Below are 16,964 nucleotides of genomic sequence, written 5' to 3' on the forward strand. Positions count from 1 at the left end.
CTTGCAGTCTTCCTCCCGATGAGCCTGAAACATCACTCTGATGTTGTCTGTATTGCAACCAGGTTTTCCTTCTCCTTTCATTACGAATTTGTCCTCTTCAGACATACAGCAACTTCAGACCCTCAATTGAACCCGTAGCATAGTCGACCCCACCTAGGTTGCCTATTTCTTTGACTCCTGATTACTCATTCAGGTGTTCCTTGAGACACTACAAAAGAGGGTCTGAAGATTAGTGATGGACGAACATCAATGTTCGCGAACCGCAAGTTCGCGGCGGGTCCCATTAATTTTAAAGGCAGGCGAACCTGAAAAACCTTCAGCTCATATTTGCAGCCAAGAAATAATTACTAGAAGTGCACAAATAGTCCCACAACATGGACAGTGACCTACCAGATGTATTATTCAAATTTGCGATCTCCCGCAAATCTCCATCAACTGCAAGATGCTATCCAATCAATATGGGCCAACATTTCTAAAGAATGCTATCAGTGCCTTGTGGAATCAATGCCACGTGGAATTAAGGCAGTTCTGAAGGCAAAAGGGGGTCCAACACCGTATTAGTATGGTGTTCCTAATAATTCTTTAGGTGAGTGTACTTTCTAACATAGAAAGTATATTATAACATTGTACAAGGAAGGCAATCCATTAGAATATACATAAAGATAAAACGTAACCTTTAATAATTTTACTATGAGGGTCCATTCACACGTCCGTAAGTGTTTTGCGGATCGGCAAAACACGGACATCGGCAATGTGCATTCCGCAATTTGTGGACCGCACATCGCCGGTACAATAATAGAAAATGCCTAATCTTGTCTGCAATTACGGACAAGCATAGGACATGTTCTATTTTTTTGCGGAAACGGAAGCACAGATGCAGAAGTGCCGATCGGCAAATGCGGAAGCGGACAGCACATTCCAGCCCCATTGAAAATAAATAGGTCTGCACCCGTTCCACAAAATTGCAGAATGGATGCAAACCCATTTTGCGGATGTGTGAATATAAAAGATAGCCCTCAAAATGAAAATAAATTAAATTATTAAAGTTAAGCAAAAAGCATAGATGTTGTAGGCAATAACAAGTGCTCGGTGGCACTAAATCAGGTGCTTGGCAGAACCAAATCAGAACAGGGTGGGCAAAGAACTGTCCCTGATATTGCCCTACAGGGGGTGCTATTCTGGCCCTGATAGCCTAACCACAGACCACCCGCCCTTATAAGAGCTACCCCGCCTGGAACTTTACCCTATAGAAAAATGGCCCTAGTAAGCCCCTAGCCCCTATGCCCCTGACACTATATAGATCTATGTGTTTTTGACTTATTATAAAAGTATATTATAAGTGTATTACACCCCTCTGTGTATCACACCTATCGATAGCACACCTATACTAGTGCTTAAAATGACTTTTGTGGCCCTATTAGATAGCGTTTGGTGTCCCTAACAGCCTGTCCCTGCTCCACACAGCAACCTCTCCCTACACTGGCAAAACACAGAATGTAAAATGCCGGCCAGATCAGGCTTATTTATAAGGTAGGGGGTATGTCCATGTGCTGAAATGTCTCAATTGGCTGTCCTGTACCACCTGATGGGTGCGTCATGGGTCAAAGTTCTTCACAATGTAAAAGAATATGGCGGGCACGAATTTCTCCATATGTTCACATGTTCGGCGAATCGCGAACACGCAAAGTTCGCAGCGAAACAACCGCCGGGCGAACCGCATAGCCATCTCTACTGAAGAATCTGTGTGTCTAAAGAGGACAAAGCCATATTGAAGGGAGAAGGAAAAAAATGTAAATGAGCAGTTAAGTGCACCAAGGGCAGGCCCAAGCCACTGTGAGCACCCTTGCTCCTCCAACTTCCTCTAACAGACCCACCCTATATTTCAGTGACAGCACCCTATATTTTAGTGACAGCACCCTATATTTCAGTGACAGTGCCAGGTTCCTGAATAATCAGTTCTCCTGCCCTTGTAAATCACAAAGGAGAGAGAGGGTCTGGCAGAGAAAGGAGGAGGAGAAAGAGTGCACAAAGTGTTTTGGACCCACCATCAGTGCACTTTACTGTTCTTTTATAGTAACATAGTAACATAGTACATAAGGCCGAAAAAAGACATTTGTCCATCCAGTTCGGCCTGTCATCCTGCAAGTTGATCCAGAGGAAGGCAAAAAACCCCTGTGAGGTAGAAGCCAATTTTCCTCACTTTAGGGGAATAAAAATTCCTTCCCGACTCCAATCAGGCAATCAGAATAACTCCCTGGATCAACGACCCCTCTCTAGTAGCTATAGCCTGTAATATTATTACGCTCCAGAAATACATCCAGGCCCCTCTTGAATTCCTTTATTGTACTCACCATCACCACCTCCTCAGGCAGAGAGCTCCATAGTCTCACTGCTCTTACCGTAAAGAATCCTCTTCTATGTTTGTGTACAAACCTTCTTTCCTCCAGACGCAGAGGATGTCCCCTCGTCACAGTCACCGTCCTGGGAATGAATAGATGATGGGATAGATCTCTGTACTGACCCCTGATATATTTATACATATTAATTAGATCTCCTCTCAGTCGTCTTTTTTCTAAAGTGAATAACCCTAATTTTGATAATCTTTCAGGGTACTGTAGTTGCCCCATTCCAGTTATTACTTTAGTTGCCCTCCTCTGGACCCTCTCCAGCTCTGCTATGTCTGCTTTGTTCACAGGAGCCCAGAACTGTACACAGTACTCCATGTGTGGTCTGACTAATGATTTGTAAAGTGGTAGGACTCATCACGGGCATCTATGTCTCCTTTTGTATATAGATTATAAATAATTCAGAGGGGGCTATTAAGTGAAAGGTATCATTTAATTCAGCTGAGCTAGCCCCACAAGGCATTCATTGTACATGGTATAACAGCACATTTCTGCACAATACTCTGAAATAAAATAAAAATAACTTCCATTGCTTTCACTGTTTAGGTCCCCCAGTTTATCTATTTGCACTCTTGTGTTTTGACCATCACTTGAGCAATCCAGTCAATCAACGACCATTGCAGTGATAAACTACAGAGATATGTGGCTGGCTGGTCTGGTCAAGTACAGATGTGGCAAGTGTCAAAAATCAATGGGTTAATGCATTATCCTGACAGTGTAACTTGATGCCAACTTAAGCTTTAGAAGTTTTGGACCTTGTTAAACTAGGTCAGCACGATAAGCTTGTGTGTTAACGCACCAGGAATTAAAGTGGCACTGTCCTTTCAATAAACTTTTAATATGTTATACGGACATGACAGGAGGAGAGAGAGCATACTAAGTTCACACTATTCTCCCCTCATTCTAGAACTCGTGGGAGTCTTACCGCTCAAACCTCCACCGATCTAAACTTTTGATATGTTCCTTTAACATATCAAAAGTTTCATCAAAAGTACAGTCAGGGAAGGACTAGTGAAGGATTCAAAAGATAAATATATTAAGAACTTTATTATTGTAACATTTTGGGCTAAGTCTGGGATCATATCACTTTTTTGTCTTACATTTAAAATATTTGTAGGGGAAAAAGGATGCAAAAGTGTAGTACAGCCGAGTCCACCAAAAATGAGTAGAAAAGTTTTTTAAATCCATTTAACATAATGTTAAATGTAAGACAAAAACATGATGTGAACCCAAGGCTAATGAAATGGTTTATTAATTATTATTATTATTTTTTTTTATTTTTTTTTAATCATCTATAATGATTTTAACTTTGTTTACGGTATTGGTATTTTTTGAGGGAGGGAAGTTGAAATCACAAATTCTTTAGTGAGTGTACAATAAAATAATGATGTACAGTATGCATAGTTTTAATATTCCTCTCTACTTTTTTAGTTGAACTGATCCAGAATTAAGAAAACAAGATCTTAAGTTTAGATTCTGTATGAGAATTAAGGCAGAGTTTTTTGTTAGTTGTTGTCCCCCCCCCCCCTTACTTAAAGGCTATGTGGTTGTATTTATTATGACTGCATTTAACTCATTTTGGGCTACATATCATTTTTTTCATTAAGTCTATGGTATTAAAAATGTTCAGTCATTTCTGAGATAACAAGGGTTAAAAATGAGTCTGTTTAAATGCTGTTATATCTGTTTTCATGTGTAGTTCTTGTATACTTTCTTGCTTATTATTTGCTTGCTGAAGTGCTGTACATGGATAGCTGTGATGCTTCTTCTGACATAAATCTGACAGCAGAATGCACCTCGTTTCTGTTGGTTGTCTATCCTCTACCCCTTGCTCCTAACCGAGTAGATCAGTGTCAGAGAAAACAACATGGAGGGGTAGGAAGCTATGTATTATACAGCAGATCAGAGAATGGAGAGGGAGGAAAGCATCACACTTGCTGTATTGTATCAGAGTATGGAAAGGGAGTAGAACACCCAGGGCAGAATTTAATGGGGAAGAAGGAAGAAATCACATACTTAGCATTAGTGTCTGTCAGCACAGGAGAAAGGAGATCCCTTGTGGACTATAGAAGGGAAAAGCAGTACAGAAATCAAGCCTGGCTGAAACAGAAGAACCATTGACAACACTAGCATGCTGGACATACAGACCTCCTACCCAGTATACTGGGAGAGCAATGATCAAATGAGAAAAGTCAAAAACTAGGAGCAGGTTGCAAATTGAATATGAGGTGGTCTGAAAATGAATGGAGTGAAGAGCATATGAAAGCACTGGTCCAGTGCTGAAATATGTAGACTCTATGGGGGACATTTATGAAATTAGATATGTCAGTTTTGTGGTGTAAAAAACTTGCAATTCTTGGCAACTGCACCTTTCCATGGCAACTGCAACATTTTTGCATCATTTCATGACCCTCGCCACTTTTCACAGTGGTCTATGTTAAAGCACTAAAAGTGAGATTAGATGTGGATTATGACTCATTTACTACGTGTGACTTTTGGAAAACTCGCAAAAAAGTTGCAACCCACGCCAGGCAACCCCAGATCTACTTTTACAACTAAAGATGTAAACCACATTACCCCCATGCCACATACAGTTGCAAGAAAAGTATGTGAACCCTTTGGAATGATATGGATTTCTGCACAAATTGGGCATAAAATGTGATCTGATCTTCATCTAGGTCACAACAATAGACAATCACAGTCTGCTTAAACTAATAACACACAAAGAATTAAATGTTACCATGTTTTTATTGAACACACCATGTAAACATTCACAGTGCAGGTGGAAAAAGTATGTGAACCCCTAGACTAATGACATCTCCAAGAGCTAATTGGAGTGAGGTGTCAGCCAACTGGAGTCCAGTCAATGAGATGAGATTGGAGGTGTTGGTTACAGCTGCCCTGCCCTATAAAAACACACACACCAGTTCTGGGATTGCTTTTCACAAGAAGCATTGCCTGATGTGAATGATGCCTCTGCACAAAAGAGCTCTCAGAAGACCTACGATTAAGAATTGTTGACTTGCATAAAGCTGGAAAGGGTTATAAAAGTATCTCCAAAAGCCTTGCTGTTCGTCAGTCCATGGCAAGAGAAATTGTCTATAAATGGAGAAAGTTCAGCACTGCTGCTACTCTCCCTAGGAGTGGCCGTCCTGTAAAGATGACTGCAAGAGCACAGCGCAGACTGCTCAATGAGGTGAAGAAGAATCCTAGAGTGTCAGCTAAAGACTTACAAAAGTCTCTGGCATATGCTAACATCCCTGTTAGCGAATCTACAATACGTAAAACACTAAACAAGAATGGATTTCATGGTAGAATACCACAGCGGAAGCCACTGCTGTCCAAAAAAAAAACATTGCTGCACGTTTACAGTTTGCACAAGAGCACCTGGATGTCCCACAGCAGTACTGGCAAAATATTCTGTGGACAGATGAAACCAAAGTTGAGTTGTTTGGAAGAAACACACAACACTATGTGTGGAGAAAAAGAGGCACAGCACACCAACATCAAAACCTCATCCCAACTGTGAAGTATGGTGGTGGGGGCATCATGGTTTGGGGCTGCTTTGCTGCATCAGAGCCTGGACTTATTGCTATCATCAAAGGAAAAATTAATTCCCAAGCTTATCAAGACATTTTACAGGAGAACTTAAGGTCATCTGTCCACCAGCTGAAGCTCAACAGAAGATGGGTGCTGCAACAGGACAACAACCCGAAGCATAGAAGTAAATCAACAACAGAATGGCTTAAACAGAAGAAAATACGCCTTCTGGAGTGGCCCAGTCAGAGTCCTGACCCCAACCCGATTGAGATGCTGTGGCATGACCTCAAGAAAGCAATTTACACCAGACATCACAATAATATTGCTGAACTGAAACAGTTCTGTAAAGAGGAATGGTCAAGAATTACTCCTGAACGTTGTGCACGTCTGATCTGCAACTACAGGAAACGTTTGGTTGAAGTTATTGCTGCCAAAGGAGATTCAACCAGTTATTAAATCCAAGGGTTCACATACTTTTTCCACCTGCACTGTGAATGCTTACATGGTGTGTTCAATAAAAACATGGTAACATTTAGTTATTTGTGTGTTATTAGTTTAAGCAGACTGTGATTGTCTATTGTTGTGACTTAGATGAAGATCAGATCACATTTTATGACCAATTTTTGCAGAAATCCATATTATTCCAATGGGTTCACATACTTTTTTTTGCAACTGTATATTATTAAGGGGCACTGAAGATACTTAAATATTATTTTATTATAAGTATATTCTAAAATACCTTTCATTAGTTATTAAGGGCTCTTTTCGTCTAGGGAACAATCATTAGGAGAAATAAAATGGCTGCAGTCCTATTAGCGCACACAAATCATGTCCTAATCACACAGGAGGAAAAGTTACTTCACAACACTGAGGTAAAGAGCTGCCTCATCCTCTTCTCTGCTCTGCTTGTCAGGGGTTATGCTCCTGAATATAGCTGATCAGATCTTATGCTGAATCTCTGTAGGAATGGAGTTCATGAGGAGACATGAAGTGCAGAGAGGAGTTAGGGAGGTAGGGATGTGGTAATGAGCAGCAGTACTTGCATGAAGTCTCCATTACCACAGCCCCACATTACCACAGTCTGTCCTGTCCCTCCCCTCTGTACTTCATGTCTCCTCATGAACTCCATTCCTACAGAGATTCATCTTATCAGTTGTATGCAGGATCATAATACCTGACAAGTAGTAGAGGAGGATGAGGCAGCTCTTTACCTCAATGTTGTGAAATAACTTGTCCTGCTGTGTGATTAGGGCAGGTTTTTGTGTATAGGATGGCGGCCATTTTGTTTCTCCTAATGATTGCTTCCTAGACAAAATGAGCCATTATAACTAATGAAAGGTATTTGGGAATATATTTATAATACAGTAATATTTAGGTATTTTTATTTTCTTAATTCCCGTAGAACCCTTTTAAATGACAAATAACCCCTATATTTGATACTTTTATTTGGTCTTTATGCCAAAAGGCCAGTTGGCATTACAGTCATGTTTTTTAATCTGCTCTCAGTCATCTTTTATGGATCTTCTATGGAAGATGTTTTTGACATTGATGGTTACATCAGCAGATAAGATTGGGCATCCAAAACGCATGTGGAAAAACATCATTTTTACTTAAAAAGAAGCAGTAAAAAGGTGATAAAAACACTTTTCAACTTTTCAAAAATTGAATTTTTTCTGTATGAGCCTAAACTTTAAAAGATATATCATATTAAGAAAAAAATGGTGTAAGTGAGTGATGCCCCCATAACAAACAATGTGTATTTTTGGCAATTTGTTACAGTAAATCACAGTTTATAGAAGAAATATCTTATTAAGGAAGGAATTTTTTATTTTGATTGAATTGGAGCTGTAGAATACTCTGCCAAGGGAGTTAGAAATAGACTGCACACTTGACAAATTTATTAAAGGATTTGATGCCCTTCCTGTATGGAATCATATCAGTATTTAGAGCTATTCAATTATAATTGAAATATTGATTGAAGGAACTAATCTTACTGCTAGAGATGGATTAGAAAAGGATACTTTCTTCCTCGATAAAGATAAATTGGAGAAAAGACCAACAAGAATTTAGTTACTTCTTCCTCTGTTACTGTTAGTAATAAGGCGAATTTGTTAGACTGCATCTGTTTATTCAGTTACACTCAATGAAAAGGTATTATTGTACTTTGTAGAATGGACTTTATTTCTATGACTTTATAGAATTGTATTTTTTTTTTCACTTACATACCAGAATAATGTATTATAAATAAAATAGTAAAAAAAAACATGATAAAAAAATAAACAAAACCTCAAGATTCTTTCTGGGAGCAACAATCTTAATGAAGCAAATTGACAGATACATTTAATCAGTGATGATGACGTATACTTGAAATAATGGATTTCTGTTATATCAGTTAAACTTGCTAGAATTCTGTCTCTGTGACAACAATATAATTGTATCTTTTTTTTTATTCATAAAAAGTTATGTCTGTATTTTTCTCTATTTGTTTTTAAATAAATGCATTTTAAAATAAATATTTAAAAATAGAGAAAAAAATATATAGAGAGAGCTGTAATGTATCTTTCCATGAACAATGGTCTTGGTGAATCACTATATCAGGTAATCAACAGTTAATCAATGATGATTGAGCACACATAAAGTTATGAATGCTTTAAGATATTGCATAAATTTCACCTTCGATGTTAGGAGATGTCACAATTAGCGATGAGCGGCAGGGGCTATATTCGAATGTGTGATATTTTATGAATATTAGGGTGAATATTCGTCATATATTCGCAAATTCGCTATATTCGTTGAGATAATAGCAGTGTAAAATTCGCTTACTGTGCATGCGCAAAAGGGGCGTGGCCTAGTTTAGCAACTGTTTTCAAATTAGTTTGAGGAGATTGGAAAACATAGTTGGCAGCAATTGTCACGACAGTGAGGAAGAACTCCTGATCACTGTAAGTAATTTGACAATACAGCAGTGTATTTGATTACATTTCACTTGCATGTCTGAACAATCGCTTTATATGCAGATAGAGTGTTATTTGTGATTGCAAAAATCGGCACTTATGATACAAATGTTTTTTCGCAATACATACAACTTCACATTTTATCAGGTCTAAGTAGATATTACTGATTGGTGCACATTTGATGTGACATCACAGCACTATGTATGTACCGTGTATGTATGGACAGCATAGAAATATCTCTCACATGCACATTGCACATCCATTTTCCTGCCGCACACTATATACCCCACATACACACACAGTATATAGATTGCAGTTTGTGAGCTGTTGGTCAGGACTCAGGAGAAGCTTTCTTTGTCTTACCGCCAGTATTTGCTGGTACATTTAGAGTTACCCAAGGTGCACCACGGGGAGGCGAACCAGCTTTACACCCCATACCGTACCATCAGTTCACTAGACAGGTAAATCTCTGCTCAGCTGGCCAATATCCGATTGCTCAGACCCCACACACATACAATCGCAATACAATCCGATCTTATAACGGTAACATTAAATCTAATATTTCCCCTTCAAAGACTTAAATACTTTTTAATGTTTTGTTGAGGACATTATTTTCAATACTTGTATTTAAAAAAGTTGGGATTATATGCTTGCATCTTTATCCTGCAGCACATGTTGGAGTGGGGCTATGACCGGACCCGGGTCCAGACTGAGAAGCAGAGGATTGTGAGGAAGATCCATTTCAAGCTCTTAAGCAAGTTCAATGGCAGGCACCCTAGGATGGCCATATTAAATAAATGGTCCGATTAGAAAAGAAGGAACTCGGAGGGGATCAGAGAGATCTGTGACAGAATATGCCCAGGTACAATGCTTACATAAATTTTGTATCTCTCTGCAACACTCTGTAATGTATATATACAGTTATGAAAATAAGTATTTCATCCCTTTACAAATGATTACTTATTACCTGGTGTGACATGTAGCAAATCAGCAGGTTACATCATACATCTCTACCTCGCCATGAGTATTTATATACAGTATATTTATACACACAGCGAGGTACAGATGTATGATATAACCGGATAATTTTGTGGGTTTCACACACACATAAATATAGATGTGTGTAGAAACATAGAAACATAGAATGTGTCGGCAGATAAGAACCATTTGGCCCATCTAGTCTGCCCAATATACTGAATACTATGGATAGCCCCTGGCCCTATCTTATATGAAGGATGGCCTTATGCCTATCCCATGCATGCTTAAACTCCTTCACTGTATTTGCAGCTGCCACTTCTGCAGGAAGGCTATTCCATGCATCCACTACTCTCTCAGTAAAGTAATACTTCCTGATATTACTTTTAAACCTTTGCCCCTCTAATTTAAAACTATGTCGTCTTGTAGCAGTTTTTCTTCTTTTAAATATTCTTTCCTCTTTTACCTTGTTGATTCCCTTTGTTTGGGGGGCAGTTGTAGTTTGCAGTTTTAAATTCAGTCTTCCACTCCATTGTGATCCAACTGTGTTCAGTCCGGCTGGACTACATCTCAATAGAGAGAACAATCAAGCTATTCAGTTCAAACACAAGCTCATGGTGTGTACTATAGCTTGTAGGGCTATCTGTGGTCTGGCATCAAGCTGACCTCATGTGCATAAGGGGGTCATTAGCATCCCTCTGACAGTGGGTGGATGTCGCCTGTTCCCCACTGCTTTACACTGCCATACTGACAACAATATTCAGTTGGCAACAGCCCTGCACTAAGTAATACGGCATTGCCCTGCATTACAAGTAATAGGGTGGGAGGTAGTGCACCCCTCCACGCCCCGTCATTGCCGTTCAACATCTCAATTCTCTAGTGGAGTGCTGACTGTATTTTTAATATAGTATTTTTTTGGTTTGTAAAATAGTTAATAAAGGTAAATAAAATGAGCCCTCACTTAGTAATTCAGATTTTAATATATATAATAATAAAAGTGAAGTATTAAATTTCACCTGGGTCAAGATAGGTCATATTGCCTTCCTAGGCATTTGTAAAATTATTTGTTAATAAACCTTACCCAGGTTAGGTCCTAATCATTATTATTCTAGTGTTTTAATATTGTTTTGTTTTCATGTAATTTTAAATGATAAGGTTGCAGTAAAACCCCTTTACTCCAGAGTCAAACTCATCAGGATCAGGACAGATAGATGCAGAGGCAGGTAAATCATAATGGTGTAGTATAAGGCCTACACATAGCTGGGCCAAAATCATCAGGACAGACAGCTGCAGGTAAATAGTAACGGTGTAGTATAAGGCCTACACATAGCTGGGCCAAACTTGGCCAGAACAGACAGTAGCCGGTTTGTTGTTTGTAGCAGGAATATGTTCCCAGGAATGGGCCCCCGCAAGACTGGGGCAACACCAAAATAAACTTATATACCTTTGACAGCAGGAGATTCTTTGTCTTTAGCAGGAATGTGTTCCCATGCATGCAAATTGCAATATATTCCTTTGACAATCTTTATTTAAAAGTATTTTTAAGATTGTAAAGCCCACAAGAAATTTAAAAAAAAAACAAATAAATATATACAGGTCCTTCTCAAAAAATTAGCATATTGTGATAAAGTTCATTATTTTCTGTAATGTACTGATAAACATTAGACTTTCATATATTTTAGATTCATTACACACCAACTGAAGTAGTTCAAGCCTTTTATTGTTTTAATATTGATGATTTTGGCATACAGCTCATGAAAACCCAAATTTCCTATCTCAAAAAATTAGCATATTTCATCCGACCAATAAAAGAAAAGTGTTTTTAATATAAAAAAAGTCAACCTTCAAATAATTATGTTCAGTTATGCACTCAATACTTGGTCTGGAATCCTTTTGCAGGAATGACTGCTTCAATGCACGTGGCATGGAGGCAATCAGCCTGTGGCACTGCTGAGGTGTTATGGAGGCCCAGGATGCTTCGATAGCGGCCTTAAGCTCATCCAGAGTGTTGGGTCTTGCGTCTCTCAACTTTCTCTTCCCAATATCCCACAGATTCTCTATGGGGTTCAGGTCAGGAGAGTTGGCAGGCCAATTGAGCACAGTAATACCATGGTCAGTAAACCATTTACCAGTGGTTTTGGCACTGTGAGCAGGTGCCAGGTCGTGCTGAAAAATGAAATCTTCATCTCCATAAAGCTTTTCAGCAGATGGAAGCATGAAATGCTCCAAAATCTCCTGATAGCTAGCTGCATTGACCCTGCCCTTGATAAAACACAGTGGACCAACACCAGCAGCTGACATGACACCCCAGACCATCACTGACTGTGGGTACTTGACACTGGACTTCAGGCATTTTGGCATTTCCCTCTTCCCAGTCTTCCTCCAGACTCTGGCACCTTGATTTCCGAATGACATGCAAAATTTGCTTTCATCCGAAAAAAGTACTTTGGACCACTGAGCAACAGTCCAGTGCTGCTTCTCTGTAGCCCAGGTCAGGCGCTTCTGCCGCTGTTTCTGGTTCAAAAGTGGCTTGACCTGGGGAATGCGGTACCTGTAGCCCATTTCCTGCACACGCCTGTACACGGTGGCTCTGGATGTTTCTACTCCAGACTCAGTCCACTGCTTCCGCAGGTCCCCCAAGGTCTGGAATCGGTCCTTCTCCACAATCTTCCTCAGGGTCCGGTCACCTCTTCTCGTTGTGCAGCGTTTTCTGCCACACTTTTTCCTTCCCACAGACTTCCCACTGAGGGGCCTTGATACAGCACTCTGGGAACAGCCTATTCCTTCAGACATTTCTTTCCGTGTCTTACCCTCTTGCTTGAGGGTGTCAATGATGGCCTTCTGGACAGCAGTCAGGTCGGCAGTCTTACCCATGATTGCGGTTTTGAGTAATGAACCAGGCTGGGAGTTTTTAAAAGCCTCAGGAATCTTTTGCAGGTGTTTAGAGTTAATTAGTTGATTCAGATGATTAGGTTAATAGCTTGTTTAGAGAACCTTTTCATGATATGCTAATTTTTTTAGATAGGAATTTTGGGTTTTCATGAGCTGTATGCCAAAATCATCAATATTAAAACAATAAAAGGCTTGAACTACTTCAGTTGGTGTGTAATGAATCTAAAATATATGAAAGTCTAATGTTTATCAGTACATTACAGAAAATAATGAACTTTATCACAATATGCTAATTTTTTGAGAAGGACCTGTATATATATATATATATATAGATGAAAACGGACAGCAACTCCAAGTAGTACAAAAAATAATTTATAATTTATTGGGCCACAGTGGCACAGAGGCGACGTTTCGGCTCAAAATCCAGAGCCTTTCTCAAGCATCAAAATACAAAGGTGAGTGCACATATAAATAGGTGTACACAATTATAACATTATAATCAATTAGGTTTCACAATTAATATCAAAGTAACAAATACATCAATGAATAGTGTTATAAAAAATAATAACATACCAAGATGAATCTAATAATCCATAATAGTGAATGTGATTCATAATAAATACATGGAAAGAAGTATAATTCATAGTGTAAACATAAGTGGCTCCAATGTAAATCATCTGTTTCACATCTTCTTTAATAAACTATAATTAAAAACAAGGAAGTGCCAGAGAGATAGGGGTGACGTACCACAGAGTCCGCTTGTATCCACATCCTGATAATGGCCACACTTGGCGTCTAGCTGAATGAAGTGCGCAGGCGCCAGTATCCGTCCCTACAGAATCGCATCATGTTACGTCCTGCTGCGGCGCGCCCGCATCATACCTTACGTCATCAACTGCACGCCACTAGCTCAACATCAGTGCGCATGCTCAAGGCGTTCTATGCCACGCCATATTTGGTTCTGGACGGGTTGCCCATAGTTCCTGAATCTATATTTGGGATGGCTACCAGGAGGCAAGAATAGGAGAACCATAACCCTCTGTCAAGGGATCATGGTAATCCCATGTTGGGCATGCTTTATGGTCCCGACCGACACCCCAGTATCGGTCGCGTACCAAGTGCCGCCTCTATCTCGTCACCCGTAGCCACTCAATAAGGGTTCTCCTTGGTGTTACATATTCATAAAAGAAACAGTATGTCGGAACATAATCCGACACCAACACGCAATCCAATCCAGATCTGGATTGGATTGCGTGTTGGTGTCGGATTATGTTCCGACATACTGTTTCTTTTATGAATATGTAACACCAAGGAGAACCCTTATTGAGTGGCTACGGGTGACGAGATAGAGGCGGCACTTGGTACGCGACCGATACTGGGGTGTCGGTCGGGACCATAAAGCATGCCCAACATGGGATTACCATGATCCCTTGACAGAGGGTTATGGTTCTCCTATTCTTGCCTCCTGGTAGCCATCCCAAATATAGATTCAGGAACTATGGGCAACCCGTCCAGAACCAAATATGGCGTGGCATAGAACGCCTTGAGCATGCGCACTGATGTTGAGCTAGTGGCGTGCAGTTGATGACGTAAGGTATGATGCGGGCGCGCCGCAGCAGGACGTAACATGATGCGATTCTGTAGGGACGGATACTGGCGCCTGCGCACTTCATTCAGCTAGACGCCAAGTGTGGCCATTATCAGGATGTGGATACAAGCGGACTCTGTGGTACGTCACCCCTATCTCTCTGGCACTTCCTTGTTTTTAATTATAGTTTATTAAAGAAGATGTGAAACAGATGATTTACATTGGAGCCACTTATGTTTACACTATGAATTATACTTCTTTCCATGTATTTATTATGAATCACATTCACTATTATGGATTATTAGATTCATCTTGGTATGTTATTATTTTTTATAACACTATTCATTGATGTATTTGTTACTTTGATATTAATTGTGAAACCTAATTGATTATAATGTTATAATTGTGTACACCTATTTATATGTGCACTCACCTTTGTATTTTGATGCTTGAGAAAGGCTCTGGATTTTGAGCCGAAACGTCGCCTCTGTGCCACTGTGGCCCAATAAATTATAAATTATTTTTTGTACTACTTGGAGTTGCTGTCCGTTTTCATCTAAATACAAGGGTAAGCAGTGAATTCCCTGGACCTAGCACCCTATTTTCTCTCTTTGGTATATATTGGTGCTGCCATACATTTTTCTTTTTATATATATATATATATATATATATGGTACATATGCCACGGCACAGCCTCCATAAAATTTGCGTTTATTCACCCAAAAGCTACGTTTCAGTCCACACAATGGGACCTTTCCCAAGCAGTGACAAAAGTGAATGGTGCCAAGTAAACTATTAATAATTGAATTACAATTAATGTGTTTGATTAGTACTGTGTATAAAAATAAAAAATGCTTTAAAAAAATAATGACATAATATACAATACAAGTATTCATACTGTGAAGAGATTAATAACTTCAATTAAACTATGTGAATTCATAGTATCTGCTTAAAGAGGACCTTTCACCGATTATGACACTGTGAGCTAAGTATACAGACATGTAGAGCGGCGCCCGGGGATCGCACTGCACTTACTATTATCCCCAGGCGCTGCTCCGTTCTCCTGCTATGCCCTCCGGTATCTCCGCTCACTAAGTTATAGTAGGCGGAGTCTGCCCTTGTTCTTCTGTAGCGCTGGCCAATCGCATTGCAGAGCTTACAGCCTGGGAGAAAATAACCTCCCAGGCTGTGAGCTCTGCGCTGCGATTGGCCAGCGCTAGAGCAGAACAAGGGCAGACTCCGCCTACCATAACTTAGTGACTGAAATCTCTGCCTACTATAACTTAGTGACAGGAGATACCGGAGGGCATAGCGGGAGAACAGAGCGGCGCCCGGGGATAATAGTAAGTGCAGTGAGATCCCCGGGCGTCGCTCTCCATGTCTGTATACTTAGTTCACAGTGTAATAATCGGTCAAAGGTCCTCTTTAATTCATCAAAATTACATATTAAAAAAATAAGGGCCAAACCAATTGTGTCATTAAAATATCAGGTATACTGATTAAAAACATAATTGAGAGGGGCTCATTTCTTCCGCATTACATAAAGAAACATGTGATGCAATCACGTGATCGCATCGAAGGAGGAACACACACAGGCCGCGAGTGTCCATAGACAGGGCATTCACATGATAACAGATCAAGTGTTTGCCCCTGAAATTGAGCCACAAACGTATCCTGTCTATGTGGTCACATGATAGCAACCATGGAAATGAGTAGAATAACTCCCAAAATGGTGACAAAGCTTCAAGAATATTATATATACCACAGTTTATATTGCAAAGTGATTATATAAAAATCACATGTGCAAATTATCATTGCATAGTTGTCAAGAAGTAACTTCAAATATAAATGTATATAGATATATACGTGTGGCAATAACTCTCCATTCCCAAAACCGGAATACTACAAGGATGAGTATAACGCCAGTCACACCCAACTATGTAGAGAGGTCAACATTGAAGTCAGACATCCATTTCAGGACGACAGACAACACCATGTTCGAACCTAAATCCTGATTTAGGCCTCTTTCACACTTGCGTTGTCCGGATCCGGCGTGTACTCCACTTGCCGGAATTACACGCCGGATCTGGAAAAACGCAAGTGAACTGAAAGCATTTGAAGACGGATCCGTCTTCAAAATGCGTTCAGTGTTACTATGGCAGCCAGGACGCTATTAAAGTCCTGGTTGCCATAGTAGTAGTGGGGAGCGGGGGAGCGGTATACTTACAGTCCGTGCGGCTCCCGGGGCGCTCCAGAATGACGTCAGAGCGCCCCATGCGCATGGATGACGTGCCATGCGATCACGTCCTCCATGCTCCTGGGGCGCCCTGACGTCACTCTGGAGCGCCCCTGGAGCCGCACGGACGGTAAGTATGCTGCTCCCCGCTACACTTTACCATGGCTGCCAGGACTTTAGCGTCTCGGCAGCCATGGTAACCATTTAGAAAAAGCTAAACGTCGGATCCGGCAATGCGCCGAAACAACGTTTAGCTTAAGGCCAGATCCGGATCAATGCCTTTCAATGGGCATTAATTCCGGATCCGGCCTTGCGGCAAGTGTTCAGGATTTTTGGCCGGAGCAAAAAGCGCAGCATGCTGCGGTATTTTCTCC

Source organism: Bufo gargarizans, chromosome 3 (assembly GCF_014858855.1).
Source record: "Bufo gargarizans isolate SCDJY-AF-19 chromosome 3, ASM1485885v1, whole genome shotgun sequence".
NCBI lineage: Eukaryota > Metazoa > Chordata > Amphibia > Anura > Bufonidae > Bufo > Bufo gargarizans.